The sequence below is a fragment of the Octopus bimaculoides genome, chromosome 2, assembly GCF_046866305.1.
Source record: "Octopus bimaculoides isolate indiv1 chromosome 2, ASM4686630v1, whole genome shotgun sequence".
Taxonomy (NCBI): Eukaryota; Metazoa; Mollusca; class Cephalopoda; order Octopoda; family Octopodidae; genus Octopus; species Octopus bimaculoides.
The window spans coordinates 6593359-6610175 of record NC_142929.1 but is presented as its reverse complement, the minus strand read 5'-3'; the positions used below and the strand labels follow the sequence as shown (position 1 = coordinate 6610175).

The 16817-nt window shown below is 36.0% G+C and overlaps 1 long non-coding RNA gene across 2 annotated transcripts in view; it reads left to right on the top strand.

Annotated features, from left to right (window-relative positions):
• LOC128250439 (uncharacterized) overlaps nt 1-15949 on the top strand; it is a 160810-nt gene extending 144861 nt beyond the window's left edge. The window contains exons 2-3 of one of the 2 annotated variants that reach the window (XR_016238105.1): nt 14572-14769; nt 15517-15949. This is a non-coding gene — a long non-coding RNA (uncharacterized LOC128250439). Of the gene's footprint in view, nt 1-7374; nt 7525-14291; nt 14472-14571; nt 14770-15516 lie in introns of those variants that run through there. The other variant, XR_008266454.2, reaches the window with a different exon arrangement.
• The last annotated feature ends 868 nt before the right edge of the window (nt 15950-16817 follow it).

Here is a 16817-nt window from a genome sequence, read left to right as displayed (position 1 = left end):
TAAGGAATTTCATTTTGGTTAAGAAAATATATATCAGTGAAAGGCCTGAGCAAAAGAAAAAAATTCCAGAAATGAAATTCTCAAATGAGAAACTCAATACAAATAAGTTGGTTTTCTCTTTGAAGGCAGATTTTTAATAATTTTCGAGATGAATTCTCATAGCTTAGGGTTTTGTAAGACCACAGCAATGCGTCTTTGAAGGTTAATACTTTTCAATGTAATTGTAATAAGTTACAAGCCTTAGATGTTACATAATGCCTCTAATAACAAATTATTGTTCAATAATACAGCTCTTCAGATGTTATCTATATTATCCTCATGGTCGTCGTCGTCGTCATCATCATCATCCTTTGAAATCTATTTTCCATGATGCTTTGGGTTGGATAGGTCATTGCATTCCAACTCAGTTCATATATGGAGTTACTGCTTTCTTAGACAAATCAGGGGTCCTTACTAATGCCAATGATTTCACATTCAGGTATTGGATGCTGTTTATTATGACACAAACCAGAGATAGATAGAGAGAGAGGGGGAGGGAGAGGGGGAGAGGGAGGGGGGAGAGGGAGAGAGAGAGAGAGAGATCATTCAACTATTTTAGCTACAGACCACAGACTACTACAGGTTTCCCCCAAGGAGTGATGTCACTAATAATCATGTATTCATTTTTCTTTTGTCATCTCTTACATGAAGATCAATTTCTTGAAGTCAGTGTTCACCTCTTCATCTCATATTTTCCTTGGTCTCCCGCTTCCACAGGCTCCATACTTTTCAAGTACTCACCTCTTAATTTTGCAACACCTTCTGTATTCATCACATACCCTAACAGTACAGTCTTCTCTCCAATTCTCCCTAAATTCACCCTTTCTCTCAGCTCTTTCATGCTCCCTTGTTGAGACACACTACCATTATAACACCTCCAGCAGAGCATGTTCACTTCATTTCTTTTCAGATGCCACAAATCTTTCAAGTCTCACCATTGCATAGCATTGCATTCCATACACAGGCATCATACAGTTTGTCCTTCAGGCAGAAATACCTTCCATACATTTGTTCCACTTCATTCTTACTTTGGCTGTTACACTTTTGGCACATCCACTTCCACTGCTAATTATATCACCTTGTAAGCAATCAACCACTTCTTGTGAGCTTTCCAAGTATTTGAAGGCATTTATTTTGTGCTTAATACTAGATTTGACTACTCCAATGCATCTGATTCATATGAAGACTTCCTTCACTGTCAACCAACTTGTGACCTCAAGCAAATTATTTTCTTTATAAATGATTATTGAGAATTTCATTGCATACATGTACACACATGAACACATTAGTTTTGAAGTGGATTGAACTGAATCCTTTGCAGTCTTACTAATTTCCGTATATTCTTTTATTGGGTATTTTGTACCAGTAACTAATGAACTGACTATAACGAGGTGGAATGGAGTGGTAGGCTACAAAAACTCTACAGTCATATTGGAATTTGAATAAAAGACTTGTGTCTCATTAAGTTTAATTAATTTATAACACAAACTAGTTATGACCTTTTAATTTTCTTGATTACATTTTCAAAATGCTATAAATTAGAAACGTCAAATATTTTTGATATTTTCTTCTATACTGTTTACATATCCTTTTTCTAAGCTATCATGATTCCAATAACATTTTCTTACAAATCTGGACATTTAAATGTTTTTGGAGAAATCGATTTTACATTCGGATATCTTTCTAATGCTAAAAGTTCTACTTTGATGGCAAGTGGTCTCTGCTTGTAGCCAGCAGAATTTCGTTTGTGATAATCATTGAACTTGATATGTGATAAGAAACACTGATTTTATATCATATTTAGATTTTAAAAACTTACAGAAAAATTAAATGAATATTTTTAAACAACTTTCAACAAATAACAACTTCTTTACACAAAACAATAACTGAAACTGTACAGTAAGAAAAATCTAATTTCCAGTAAACACGACTTATGGAGGTGATAAATCATTCCAGTTGCAGTGTTACTTGTATAATATAGGACTCCAGCAAGAAGATTATGAATTGAGTTTCTTTTAATATGATAATCTGATTATAATCTGTGTTTTTAATATTGGTTCGCAAATAATTTCTAATGAATATTGATTTAGAATAATGTTTGTCTGGGTAGATGCAGACAAATATGATGCCAAGTACATGAACGCAGCTCATAAATAACACTGATAAAGATTGTTACAGAGAATATTAGATTGTTACCTACAGCCTATATATATGTTTAAAAAGAACCTTAAATGTAAATCCTATAACATTATTGACAAAGGTTAAAGGTTATGAGATTCTTAACATACAGACTGAATTGCCTGAGCTGCTAATAACTATAAATAAACTGTTAGATATAAGATTTGTTGTGAGAGGTAGTCAATTAAACTGGGCAACAAAAAAACGATTTATTGTCTGCTACCCAGACAAATGGTGCTAAATCGAATACGCTGTTTCCGAATCTGAACTCAGAATCGCTCTAGCACGTCAGGATTTTGAGTTATGCATATTATTTTATGTTAATAGTATATTAGAATCAGGAATAGTTAAGTTCAAGTTACATAATTATTATAATAGTATATTAGTATTGTATATAGTAAATTTATGTTCAAGGCAAATAGTATTATAATATAATGGTAGATAGTATATTTATGTTAAGGGAATATTCACTTTATTTTTTATATGCTCAGCTCAGAAATGTTTGAGACACTTGTTCTTGCACTTATGTGTTGTGTTTGTCTCCTGTTGTGGGAACCAGCAGTAGTCACCCATCATGTGTGGATCGAACTGGCCCTGATACTTCGTTTCCATCTCAGATATGTCCTGGTGGAACCTCCCACCATACTCATTACTAACGACACCAAGATTGTTATCAAAAAATCGAAATGAGAATGCAAGAAGTGCATTTTAAAGGACATTCGACATCCCATTCTTTGATATGCTGTTAGCATGTTGTTTATTGAATCAGCATAGTTTTCAGCTCTATGATTTCCAAGAAAGTTCTGTACAACTCACACGAATAAATCCCATTCCGTCAGCTCAACTGGATTCAGTTTACCTCTGAATTTGCTATCAGATATCTATTCTCTGATCTTGGGTCCAATGAAAATGCCTGCTTTCAGTTTTATGTCACTTTTCTCTGCACCAAATTTCACATTTAGGTACTGGAAGCGACAACCATTGCTTTTACGAAGTTTTTCATGAGACCGACTTTGATGCGAAGGGGTGGAAGGAAGATCTTTTACAGGTCTACCAGTGGAATATGCCACACATTGTATTGATCAACTACGTGCTCATCTCTTTTAGGCCAGTCTTTTACGGTGTAATGATTGCTGTCGTTGTGGCTGTTCCAAACATACACGAAGCATATATTTTTGGTATATCCCAGCTGCAGTCTTAGGAGGAGAGAAATCACCTTTAAATCATCATAAATATTCCTCATGTGAACTGAGTAATTAACTCCGTTCAGAAAGAGTTCCAATGATTCATGAGTTTCTTCCATACCGACAACATGATCCACAGGAATGGAAGGTTTTTCGCTACCATAATGTGACAACACAGCTTTGACAAGGCTATAAACATTCTCCATTCGTTAACCACATGCTCGTGTCCTAGTTTTTGCATGAGCGCATTAGCATCAATACAGAAACAAGCATTCTTTTCATGCTTGAAAAAGACAGATGAGCCTTCATGGTGGGAACGGAAAATGGAAATTTCCCTTCCTTGCTGTTTGAGATTCCATTGTTGTAGTTTGGATCTCAAAACTTCTGTCCTCTCCTTTGACAATGCTAGGTCTCTTGCTAAATCATTTAAATCTTCTTGATTAAACCAGCCTGGCTCATTTTTCTTAGAATCAACTACGTACTCTTCATTGATAGGAGAGTCAGGGGGTTCATCATGAGACGTGTCAAGGTCTTCCAGTGAATCATGTGAGAGGGGAACTGGGACAGGGTTCTCGAAGTCATGTAGGACTGGTTTTAAAGCCGACTTACAATCTGCATGCACAATTTTTGCTTTGGTTTTCTTTGAGAAACCACTAATATTAGTCATGCAAAAAGTAACAATCAGAGACATGATCGGCTGGCTCACGCCATACCATTGCTACAGCAAAAGGTATTCCCTTCTGTTTTCCATTCAGCCACTGTGTAAGCCCTGAATCACACATGGTGTAGCATATATGAAGTGCCCACCTCTTGTCTTGGTCCCCAACTTTACACTCGAAATAATATTTATAGGTAGTTTTTAATTTGGTGGTAATGTTCTTCCGCTGTTCACACGGAGCAAACGTTCTACATACATAACAACAGTTGTCTGGGTGATTCACACAGCCTCTCCTATTCATGATCTAACGCAATGGAAACAGTTAAAACAGTAATCACACAGAGCGAGAGATACACATACCACATGTGACGGCAACACAAACAACACTGAGAGGCATAGGAGTGGCTGTGCGGTAAGTAGCTTGCTTCCCAACCACGTGGTTCTAGGTTCAGTTGACCACATTTGGATGGTGCTTTTTACGTGCCATCAGCACGGGAGCCAGTCAGGGGGAACTGGCCATACCTACGATTTTGGTTTTACTTGATTCAACACGCATATATAAATATATGAAGGGCTTCTTTCAGTTTCCATCTACCAAATCTACTCACAAGGCTTTGATTGGCTCATGGCTATAGTTGAAGCCCTATTATCTGAGTTCAGAAGTTAAGCTATCCAGAATCATCAGAACTAGAACTTATAGAACACTATTGATCACTTCTGTGTATTGCATCCATGTGACTAATGTTCCTGAAGCTGCTACCGCACAATCCTGCTGTTGCTGATACTATTTCTACTAGGAATCCTGCCGCTGCCGCTGCTGGAACTGTTTGCGTCTCTCCTTCCATTATACTCGCTGCTGCAGCCTGTAATCCTGTTCTTAATGTCATAACTCACATCCATGGGGAAAGTGTTGACGGTTGATGAGGCTGATAGTCAAGAAGGTGTCGGTAATGGCAGTAATAGAAATAATGGTGATCTTTGAAATATTCCAAGAAGCACAGCCAAAAGAATACATAGATTGATTGAAGGGATATAAAGAAGAAGAAATATGAGTTTGAACATCATTAATTTTACAGTAGAAATAAATTGAGCTTTAAAACTACAAAAGATACATTTCATTAAGTAAACGTTATCTAAAATAGCAATGATTTTTATGATCCTTCAGTCTAATTTTAGATTGCTATTTTTTTTTTTTTGCCACTTATTTTCATTTTATGCAAAAAATTCTTCATTATGAACAACTAAATTGGATATTCTATTTAGCTTCTAAACAGCCTTGTCACATATTTCAAAGAATTTTGTGAATATTAAAGCAGAAGTTAAATACCTGAACACACACATACATACATATATACATATGTATACTACAATGTATACTTATATATATCATTTCATACACCAGTTACATCATGAAAGTGCCATTTCAACCATCTAAAGGACATAAAATTTGTTAAGATTATTAATTTCTTGAGGTATCAAAATATACTTGTGTGTGCGTGTGTGTGTTTACTTACATACACAGATGCATATATCATCATTGATTTAACATCCAGTTTTCCATGCTTGCATGGGTCAGATAGAATTTGCTGTGTAGATATATATATACAGGTGCAGATATATATATAGGCGCAGGAGTGGCTGTGTGGTAAGTAGCTTGCTTACCAACCACATGGTTCCGGTTTCTTTCCAACTGCATGGCACCTTGGGCAAGTGTCTTCTACTATAGCCTCGGGCCGACCAAAGCCTTGCGAGTGGATTTGGTAGACGGAAACTGAAAGAAGCCAGTCGTATATATGTATATATATATATGTATGTATGTGTGTGTATATGCTTGTGTGTCTGTGTTTGTCCCCCCAACATCACTTGACAACCGATGCTGGTGTGTTTACATCTCCGTAACTTACCAGTTCGGCACAAGAGACTGATAGAATAAGTACTAGGCATCCAAAGAATAAGTCCTGGGGTCGATTTGCTCGACTAAAGGTGGTGCTCCAGCATGGCCACAGTCAAATGACTGAAACAAGTAAAAGAGAGTAAGAGTATACATATTAATAGTTATCGCCAAGCCAACATGGCTGTCCAGAAAAATAGGACGAATGCTGCCGTTGATTAGCTCCAAGAGGCCATCGCCTCTAGCTAGCTATGTGACACACGAACCTGTGTCCATTATAACCTTCGAACAAGGAAGGTCACCCACTTCCCCTTGCTGGTTTAGCATCTACAGACTAGTTTCAGGGTATTTGCCTCTTATCAATGTAGAGCAGCCAAACCCAGCAGGTGTCACTCCTGACTGTCTGTTTGAAGGAAGATGTCTCATCTTCGAAATGCCTAGTTTAGAATAGAGGCAGTTGATGAAGGAAAAGTTCCATACGTGGCTTGTCTGTTTTCCTATGTGTTCATTCTGTTGTACGTAAAAAAAATTCGTTTTTTGTGCTTTGTTTATGTTCCCATTTCTTATTTTGTCCACGTTTTTTTGACGTCCTGTACCCGGATATGCATGTATATATACATGTAGATGTAGGTATGTACATATATGTATGTATATATGCATATGCTAACATATCATTTGTATTATTATATTATCGAATGCCGCATGTCCCTTTGCAAGTAAGTTTTAATTTTTTATATATATATATATATATATATATATATATATATATATATATATATATATATATATATATATATATATAGACATAGGAGTGGCTGTGTGGTATGTAGATTGCTTATGAACCACATAGCTCCGGGTTCAGTCCCACTGCATGGCACCTTGGGCAAGTGTCTTCTACTATAGCCTCGGGCTGACCAAAGCCTTGTGAGTGGATTTGGTAGACGGAAACTGAAAGAAACCCGTCGTATATATGTATGTATATATGTATGTGCGTGTGTGTGTATATATTTGTGTGTGTGTGTTTGTGTCTGTGTTTGTCCTCCCAACATCGCTTGACAACTGATGCTGGTGTGTTTACGCCCTCGTAACTTAGCGGTTCGGCAAAAGAGACTGATAGAATAAGTACTAGACTTCCAAAGAATAAGTCCTGGGGTCGATTTGCTCGACTAAAGGCGGTGCTCCAGCATGGCCACAGTCAAAAATGACTGAAATAAGTAAAAGTGTAAAGAGTAAAGATATGGCAAATGAAAGACGGAAGATGGAATATACAAGAATTTATTATTAATCATGACAATTGTTTCAACACATCTAGCATCGATTCCGTTTGGGTGGGACACTCAGCAACTGGTTCAAGAGCATCGGGTGATAAATAAATACAACTCGTTTAAAATGATTGTTCCGCAATGTAACTTTCTGTTTTATAGAGAGAAGCAGCCAGACGGAGGAAATATCTTCATTTACATAGAAAATCAAAAATAAAATCCCAGATGGCAAGAAGAGAAACGAACATGTAATCTTGCGAGAAAAGTATTAAAAATAACCGGTAACAAATATGGATGCATAAAGGCCCTCGGGTAAGCTGCATGGCGTGAGTACTTTACCAGTAAGCTACCAGGTGTAAGCCATTCGTTTCATTATCCATATTATATACTTTCAGTAAACTGTTATCTCCCAGCCATTATCTAATTGATATTTCTTGATATTTTAAAAATACTTTTAGTTTTGGCTGGGATATTGTGTTTTTTCCCTTTTATGCGAACAGATAAATTTAACCTGAACACCTTGTATATCTATGTGTGTACATACATGCATGTTGATTGAGCCCAAACACCTTGTACAGTATATCTATATGTCTATGTCTATTTCTCTGTGTATCTATCTATCTATTTGTCTGTCTGTCTGCCTGCCTGCCTGCCTGCCTGCCTGCCTGCCTGCCTATCTATCTATCTATCTATCTACCTGTCTGTCTGTCTATTTATATATTGTATTACACGTGTATAAGGGATGACCACTAGGTGGACATCCAATATGCTAGAAAGAGGTCATCAACAACCCAACCACAAAGAAAAATAATGTTCTCCAGAAAAATTTCACAAAAACACCCGAACAGGACAAAATGAGAAATATACAGAATAAAGAATTATCCATGGACTGCAGTTTCGAACATTAACATTTTACTTACGTAACAACATCCGTGTTCTCGTCAGCATAGACGCTCTAGGATCAATATAATTTGCAGAACTATACACGAATTGTCTTCATGAAATAAGACTTGTACCAGTCAAGCGGCACTAACATCGACCACGTTCGGATGGTGCTTTTTACATGCCACCGGCACAGGAGCCAGTCGAGCAGAGACTGGCATCGACCACGTTTGGATGGTGCTTTTGTATGTGCCATTGGCACAGGCAGCCAGTCAGGTGACATTGGCATCGACCCAAGCTTGAATGGTTCTTATCACATGCCACCAGCATGGGGAGCCAGTCAGGCAGCACTGGCATCAGCGACAACTACAATTTCCATTTTGATTGCGATCTTGATTTATGTTTAATAAGAAATAACTTATTTCCGTTTTCCACGCTGGGACTGGCTTAATGGTTTGCCGGAGCTGGTAAGGCCAGAAGCCTCACCAGATTCCACTGGCAGTTTTGGAAAAGTTTCTATGGATGCCCTTCCTAATGCCAACCTCTTTACAGAGTGTACTGGGTGGTTTTTATATAGCACCAGTGTTTAAAGCCATCATGATGATTGGTTGTCTGAAGGGTGATATCTTCATCCTGCAGGTTCTCCTCATCATATCAAACATGTTATTTCAGTTCAATCAACTTTCATCTTAAATTTCCAGCATCTTTTTCTTTGACCATTAACATATCTCAAAGACAGTCCATCAGAGATGCTGGAATCGAACTGAAAAGTCCATTTCCATAGAGCTGGTAAGGAAAGCATAAGCCAGCTCCATGCTTACATGTTGGTCCAGGCCCGTGTCTCCCAATGTGGAGAGTGGGGAAATTAGGGTGGGGCAGGTGTGAGCATGGGCCGTGAAACTTTTTGAAAGTGACTTGAGCGCACATTTGTTGACCCTAAGCCTATCTTTGGACATTGAAATAGGAAAGAAATATATTGCCAATCAATATTTATATTTAAACCATGGGAATCGATGTAGCTACGACCAATCAGAGTACTGTGTGAGGTATCTGCATCTGTTAGGCGTTTGTTTCTCTGTTTCAATATCTATTGTCCAAGAGAATTATTGATTCATTTTCCTTCATCTTATTTGGTCAAATGTGGATTCAGTGCAGTTGACAATTTGCTGGAAGCCAAGAGAAACCGACTTGAACTTACAAAATGTGGCGATTGACAGCTGAAGTTAACGAAATCGTCTCCTCAAATCAAGGGTCTATGCCGTATGCACCAGGCACAGGGTTCTCGCTAAAAGAGTTGAGGTATTCATCAACCAGGTAACTGAATTAAAAATCGTTTTTCTATATAAAAACAATGTTGATGGGCACCAGATTTTTTGTTATTAAAAAGTGAGACATTAGGAAATCTATTATTAAAAAGTGAAACATTAGAAAATCTGTTATTAAAAAGTGGGCCACCGGAAAAATACGTTGAAAAATGTTGGTCCAAGCAGACACCATTTTCATTGGAACACAAATCCACTAAACAAGAAACATGACTTCCTCTAAATCTCTCGCTGAATAAATATACATTTCTGTTAGAATTGTTTCTATTTCATGTGTTGCATATCAAATTATAATGACAAGAAAATATATAAAATACATCCTAAAGACAATATCTTTCTAAGTCAAAAAAAATTTAAATCAGCAGTAAATCTCAAATGCTTTATGCTGCATAGAAACTTGGAAAAAGTTCAACTTTAGACATGTATCTGCATTACAATAAAAATATATGCAAATATAATTACATCTAAAAAGCACAACAAAAATTTACTATAAATAGTATAAGTTTCACAAAAAACGTGTGTGGTTGCGTGTGTGTATACATACATAGGTATGTATATATATATATATATGTATGTGTGTGTGTGTGTGTCTGTGTATGTATGTATGAAAGCACACACATATAAGGCAGTCAATTGGCAGAGTCATTAGAGTATTGGACAGATAACTTTTCACTAATCATGAGTGCCTGTGTTTTGAGTTCAAGTTCTGCCATGGTCAACTTTGTACTTCATCCTTTCAGGGCTGATAAATAATTGCCCTTACTTACCACTGGACAAAGAGAAATTCTTCTCTCTCTTTCTCTCTCTCTCACACACACACTTCCTTTGTTTTCATCTGTCTTTCTCTCCTCTAGAAGAAATTAGATATGATCAGGCCGGAAGAGAAATGGACATTGCCAGGTTTATGAATGTGCAAGACTCACAGTACATCACGACGATACCCCTATGGTTCCATTAAGGAGTAGAAAGCAGTAGGCAACGCGTATCATTATCATAATCATCGTTTTATGCCCATTTCCCATGCTGACATGGGTTGGATGAAATGTGCATTTTTGTATACAAGTGTGTGTAATTACAAGAAAGTCCAAGTAAAATAATAATTAGAAAAGAACCCACAAGGAAACCTTTAAATGGTCGCTCAAATTTATGAAGTCTGCCAGCCAAATCTCTCTCAGATTACACCCAGCTCTTTGTAAAAATAATCAATAAAGAAATCATCATCATCATCGTCGTTTAACATTTGTTTTCCATGCTGGCATGGGTTGGACAGTTTGACTGAGGACTGGCAAGCCAGGAGGCTGCACACTAGGCTCCAATATGATCTGGCAAGGTTTCTACAAGTGGATGCCCTTCCTAACGCCAACTGCTCTGAGTGTAGTGGGTGCTTTTATGTGACACTGGTATGGGAGCCAGTCAGGTGGAACTGGTATCGGTCATGCTCAAATGGTGCTTTTTATGTGCCACCGACATGGAAGCCAGTCAGGTGGCACAGGCATCGATCATGCTCGAATGGTGCTTTTTATGTGCCACCAGCATGGAAGCCAGTCAGGTGGGACTGTCCGAACATGGTCGATGCCAGTCTCCCCATCCCGACTGGCTCCTGTGCTGGTAGCAAGTAAAAAGCACTATCTGAACGTGGTCGACGCCAGTGCCGCCTCACTAGCTCCCATGCCGATGGCACATAAAAAGCGCCCACTACACTTTCAGAGATGTTGGTGCTAGGAAACACATCTAGCTGTTGAAACACTGCCAGATCAGATTGGTGCAGCCTCCTGGTTTGTCAATCCCCAGTTAAACCATCCAACCCATGCCAGCATGGAAAATAGACGTTAAATGATGATGATGATGTATTTCAATACTCTTTAATGTATTGAATAAATCATCACATTTAATCCCACCTGATTTTCTACTTCTTCCTTTATTTACATACACACACGTATTGGAACTCAAACCATGACCCTAATATTTGGGTGAGATTAGGTGCTAACCTTCTCCCACCCCTTGTCTTTTTAGGAATATGAAATTACTAGGAGGAATAGATTCTCGGTCCCTCTGCCCCTGCCCCTTTTAGTCACCTCTTATGCCATGTAGGGAATACGGTGACTGCATTCTACCGGTCTTGTTGTGGCTATGCCCTCGTAAAAAAAAATGGATGATAGAGATTGTCTCATATACACCCAGGCCTATGACCACCTTAACATAACTGTTTTGTTAGAACATAGAATACTACATCATTTATCTTGAGAGGATCCCTCATGTGGACAAATGGTGCATAAAAGCACTCCTAGTTAAATTGGAAGCAGGCGAGAATCACCTGTTACAGGTGCAAGAACTACCAGATCATGTATTTCGATTCATTCAGTTTCATCAGTGGCTGACAGTCAAAGTCTGGCAATTCCAGTACCTACACCAGATGATCCTTGTCTAGCAACAATATAAATATGAGTGCTTTTATGCACCGTGAGTCCATATAAAGGACCTCTAAAAGTAAATAATGCAGTATTCAGTGTTTTAATAAAACATTTGTATTAAGTAAGTCATAAAGATTGCTTTTTGCTATTAATACTGCTTCTGTCACTAGCAATTGATATATGTATATATATGTGTATTTATATATAATTTAATATATATGTGTATAATCATATATATATATATATATATAATCATATATATATATATATATATAATCATATATATATATATATATATAATCATATATATATATATATATATAATCATATATATATATATATATATAATCATATATATATATATATATATAATCATATATATATATATATATATATATAATCATATATATATATATATATATATATAATCATATATATATATATATATATATATATATAATCATATATATATATATATATATATATAATCATATATATATATATATATATATATATAATCATATATATATATATATATATATATAATCATATATATATATATATATATATAATCATATATATATATATATATATATATATATATATATATATAGCTAGATAGATAGATAGATAGACAGATAAATATTCATACACACCCATACGCACACATATACACACGTATCTGTATGTGTTTTATTAATTTTGACTAATAAAAGCTTGACAATGGTTCAAAGTTTTGGCTGGCCAGCTGTCATCACACTGTGGCTTACTTTGATCTTTTTTGGCATTGTATAGTTTTGTTTTTTTTTTGTTCTTTAGTAGGTGGAGTAATGCAAATGAGAGTTAGGGGTGGTGTAGTCAGACAGGCGGAGTAGCTGTGTAGGAAGGGGCTTGTGGAAGAGAGCACACACACACACACACATATCAACATATATATATATCATAAATACATGTGTATATGAATATATATACATATACATACATACACACATATATATATATATATATATATATATATTCATATATGTCATCATCATCATCATTGTTGTTGTTTAATGTTCACTTTCCATGCTGGCATGGGTTGGACGGTTTGACTGGGGACTGGTGAGCCAGGAGGCTGCACCAGGCTCCAATCTGATCTGGCAAAGTTTCTACAGGTCGATGCCCTTCCTAACGCCAACCACTCCAAGAGTGTAGTGGGTGCTTTTTACTTGTCACTGGCACAGAAGCCAGTCAGGCAGCACTGGTATCAGTCATGCTCGAATGATGCTTTTTACATGTCACTAGCACAGGTGGCTTATGCCAATGTGGCCTATGCCAATGCCACCAATGAGGCGCCATTGGCATAGGCCACGACTATATATATAATTATATAAAGGTGCATGACCTGGTGGTTTCAATATTGTACTCACAGTCACTAGATCGTGGGTTTGATTCCCAGACTAGGTAGTGTATTGTATTCTTGAGGAAAACACTTCATTTCCCATGGGTCCAGTCCACTCAGCAGTGAATAGATCACCCTGTGATGGAATAGTCTTCCAATCAGAAGGAATATTGGCCTACCCCAGTATGGCAGATATATATTAAATGACGATGACGAGGCGGATGACATGTATCGTCTGGGTTTGCTTGTGTGAATGTATGCATTTTTTTCGCTACCAGTATCTATAAGAAAACAAGTTCGTATGCACTAAATTACACATAGCCCCTTGTAACTCAAGCCATCAAAATGCAAGGCACCAGTGATTGGCCCTTTGAAAGCCTCTTAACAATGATACTATTTTTCACCAATTGTGATATAAAATAGATAACAAGAGTTCACATATTTATCGCCCATGTGTGAAATTTCTCTTACAACACATCAAAACTGGAATGTATTCTAAGCCGAGTGAACATAGAATAAATATTTAATTATATCTCCCTTGTTTTCTGCTTCAAATTATGAATACATGGAATCAAATAATACACAAGTCATACAAAATCAGTTTGGAATATTATGTGATCACATATTTTGCTAATGCATTCCAGTCTGGTCTAGTGCAGTTCAGTTTTGTCCAAGTCAATGCAATTATGCTCTTTTCTTGCGCCTCATTATAAAGATATTTTATACCAAAACAGTTTTGGGTGAAAATAAATGGGTGAGCAGGTTAGTGGGAAGATTATCTTCCTTTCATTTGTTATAAAGATGAAGTGATAAACTTATGTTTGGTTATGTTCAGAATCTACATTTTAAATATATTAAACCCAGCATTAGCTTGACTTTGAATTTCACTGGTTTTTTATTGCCCGTATTTCACTCCATCTATTGCCCTTAACACTTCACTTTAATCAAGTTATGTTGTAAAACGCCCATCATCATCATCACCATCACCATCGTCATCATCATCATCAACACCACCAACATCATCATCACCACCACCAACGTCATCATCGTTTTAATGTCCATTTTTCTATGCTTGTGTAGATCAGAGATAAAATGTTTATGAAGCAGATTTTCTACAGCCAGATGCTCTTCTTCTCATCACCAACTCTCATCTGATTCTGAGCCTGGTAATATTTCCCCATGACCAACTATTGTTAGGGAAGATGAAATGGAGGACACCACATGCATGTCGGTGATATTCGTTTACAACAATCACATGAAGTCAAGGCAAGGAGACAGTTAAACACAATTATATATGTACACACACACACACACATTGTTTGGGCTCAGTTTGATGAGTTTTGTGTTTCCCCTCTTTCAGAAACAACTCGATGTCTTGATGTAGAGGTGAACAGTCAACAGGTTTGGAAAGCATGGAGATTAAAGCTATAGTTGAGAAAAAGTTGACATTGGAGGACTGGAAGCCATTTGAATATTGGAAAGAAAAAAGTTATCATCATCATAATGATTCACACTGAGTTTTAAGGGAGCCATTAGAACTGAAAGGGACGGTGCAAAAGTATGTATACAGTTCTATATTTAAGAGATGAGAAATTATGTACATTATTTACATTTGACGGATATTCGTCCTCATCTTGTTTGTTGTTAACACAACGTTTCGGCTGATATACTCTCCAGCTTTCATCATGTGTCTTGGGGAAATTTCAAACCTGGGTTCTCATTCCTAAGGTATTTTTCTGATATTATTATTATTATTATTATTATTCATGTCATTGCTTAGAATCAAACTCGGAATCTTGGGGTTAGTAGCCTGCACTCTTGAACACTATGCCATATGCCCGTGGGCATATAATAATAATAATAATAATAATAATAATAATAATGATAACAACAACAACAACAAAAAATACCTTAGGAACGAGAACCCAGGTTTGAAATTTCCCAAGACACCTGATGAATGCTGGAGGGTATATCAGCCGAAACATTGTGTTAACAACAAACAAGATGAGAACAAATATCCATCAAATGTAAATAATATATAAGTATGTGTACAGTTATGAAAAAAGGAAGCATATACAATACTCATTTATTATTATCAAAAATAAAATTAAAAGATAGCTTCATTTTTGATATTTTCATAATATAATAATACATTTATCATGACTATAATAGTACTTTTATTGTAACTTTTAATTTTTTTGATAAAAATAAATGAGTATTGTATGTGTTTCCTTTTTTTTTTTGTAACTGAATACCAACTTTTGCACCCCTCTGAATATTTAAACATCTATTTCTTAATATTTAGAGTTGTGAACAACAAGTGGTTCAAAGCAAACAAGCAAACCAAGAACGATCCATTCTCTAAAGACATTTGTGAAAGTAAAACAAGGTGTACATGTACATAAAATTCCAGAAATGGTAATGTGTATATCTTCTGCTCAACTGGATATTTCAAGATTCATTGCAACAAATTTTGTTGATAGAAAACCTGCAAATCAGTGGCCAACCATTTAAATAGCTGAGAATACGTACAGGAAAATATGATCCTTTGTAAACAGCTTAGGAAATAAGATGCAGACATCATATTTTAACCCATTAAGTCCCACTGTCCTATAAATAGGACACTGAATATTTTCATTTCTATTTGAAGTAAAGGAGTTTTAATAATTATTTTTTTCTTTTTTTAAACCTATTTTCAATCATCATCATCATCGTTTAACGTCCACTTTCCATGCTAGCATGGGTTGGACAATTTGACTGAGGACTGGTGAACCAGATGGCTACACCAGGCTCCAATCTGATCTGGCAGAGTTTCTACAGCTGGATGCTCTTCCTAACGCCAATCACTCCGAGAGTGTAGTGGGTGCTTTTACGTGCCACTGGCACGAGGGCCAGTCAGGTGGTAGAAATTTAATTACTCTGAGACTTAAAGGGTTAAGCTAAATAGTGGATTTTGCTTCAGCTATTATATGTGAACAACTTCAGATACAAACTATATTAATTTTGGCAGAGTGTTATTAGGGGGAAAAAATATGCTAGAGTAAATGTCTCTATTTACTGATTTTGAATGTTAGAATCTGTTTTGCCTTTCATGTTTCTAATAAAGTACCAACATTAAATAAGAGCAAGATAAGGTGATTACACATTTTTTATTACAAAAGTTGTTCATGTCCTAAGCAAAAGATAAGACTTATTATTAATAAAAAAATATTGATTGATTTATGTATAACTATTGTTATATATTTAACTAATTATTGACATATCTTTTATGATCTTCTTTACTCAGAGTAAAGAAAAGGATTATAATCAGCATTGTTTTAACATTAATTTTCGAATTTACAGTATCACAGTATTGAATAGATCAGCACTTCTTAAACTTTTTTCATTCATGACACCATTTTTGTTCACGAGATTTTTGCGACACCAGGTATTAGATATGAAACAAAACATACAAATAAATGCATAAATCATTTTTTTTTTTTTTTGCTGAACATATGAAATAAAGTAGTTATATTATTTGTCAAAATAAAAGTAGTTTTATTATTTGTGCATTTGTGAAATAACAGCTAAACTAAAATTCAAATGTTTGAATCTAATTTTTGCAAC